We start from the raw sequence: 1,754 nt of genomic DNA on the forward strand, positions 1-1,754 counted from the left end.
GCCACAGTCATAAAAAACTATAAAGAACGAGGAGTCCTGCAACAGATGGTTTTGCTCCTACAAGGCCCTGATCCTAATTTCATGGAGTCTGTCTTGGATCACATGAAGAGACAGAAGCAGCTGAGATGCCTAAATCCAGAGAACTGTGGCAACTTGTTCAAGATGTAGGGTACAACCGACCTGCCAAGAACCGAGAACTGCTTCTGATTTAAAAGCAAGGCTGCTCACACCAAATACTGGTTTCATTTAGGTTTCTTCTCTTTACTCAACTTGGTTCACTGATAAATAAAAACTACTCATGGCATTATTTTTTAAAGCATCCTCACTTTAGCTTTAGCGCCTAATGAAGAGAATACTTAGCCAGTCTCCAATCAGTCTCCTTGGAGTGATCTGTCTCTTCTTGCAAATCTACTTCTGATTCACGAGGCCTGTCTGGACAAGCACCATCCCTGTTGAAGTGTGAATGTTGCATTGTAGTGTCAGTAAAAGTAGTCAATAAAAAACACAACCGCCGATTTAATTTGATTGAAGCCTGATCCAGACTGCAAAGACAGCCAAGCAATTGTCACCATAATAAATGCATAGTAGCAGCAAGTCAGAGCTTTAAGCAGTGTGACACATTTTCACAAAATCTCCAAAGAACATTATTATCAAATGGTCACTGGCCATTAAGACCATTATCTACAATAATTAATTATAAGGAGAATTTAATAGCAACTTCTTCCTCATTGGAAAGATACATCATTGTCTCCTCTGCGACTGTGGTTTGATTCCTGACACATTGTACAAAATGTACAATGAGCAAACAATGTGCCGGTGTTAGTCAAGTAAGTTGCTAGGTAATTCTTTGGAAACACTGAAATTCTAACAACATGAGTAGAGATTATTCCTCCTGTCAGCAGTTTAATTGAATATTAAAAAGCGTGAATGTGCAGTTTGTCACTTTCCTCTGCAGTGAAAGCAGTGAAAGAGGTTTTTCTCGCTGTAATCTTTCCTCCTGTTTATACTGGCTACTAGAAGATCCCCTTCAAATGTGCTTTCAATGGAAGTGATGGAGGCCAAAATCCACAGTGTGTGTAGACAGTCATTTAAAAGTTGATGTGAAGCTTATATGAGGCTTCAGCAGTCTGAGTTAGTCATATCAAGTGGATATCTGACACATTTACAGTCTTTTTAGCATCAAATCCCCTCTTTGTGTTTCCCTGTTGAGCTGCAGGTGGAAGTATAGTAACAAAAAGAGGGCACTAAAAAGACTGTAACGTTGAAAGATATCTACTTGATTTGACTCATTTGGACGCTGAAGTTTCATATTAGCTTCAGATAAACTTTGAAATACATTTTTGCACAGAAGGAGGACTGTGGATTTTGTCCCCCATCACTTCCATTGTGAATGCATTACGAAGGGATCTTCTAATGGTCAGAATGAACAGGAGGAATGATTACAGCAAGAAAAACAGGTTTCACTACAAGCACCTACACCTTCCTACAAGCCAAATAAGGCAATTTACACATGCGGAAACCTTCAGTGCACATACACTGAGAACGCCCTTTTCAGCAAAGGAGATATCTAGTGTCCAGTTGTTAAACCTAAAATTTTCATATTCATAGATTCTGGATTTTTTTTCAATGAGGGAGATGGAATAGATGTAGTGACTTGGAAAACCATATCAGGCACAAATGATCATACCAAGTATTGATATGTTTTCAAACACCCAGCAGTAATTTAAGTAAAGGTATGGCACAAACACAAAGGC

Source organism: Thunnus albacares, chromosome 2 (assembly GCF_914725855.1).
Source record: "Thunnus albacares chromosome 2, fThuAlb1.1, whole genome shotgun sequence".
Taxonomy (NCBI): Eukaryota; Metazoa; Chordata; class Actinopteri; order Scombriformes; family Scombridae; genus Thunnus; species Thunnus albacares.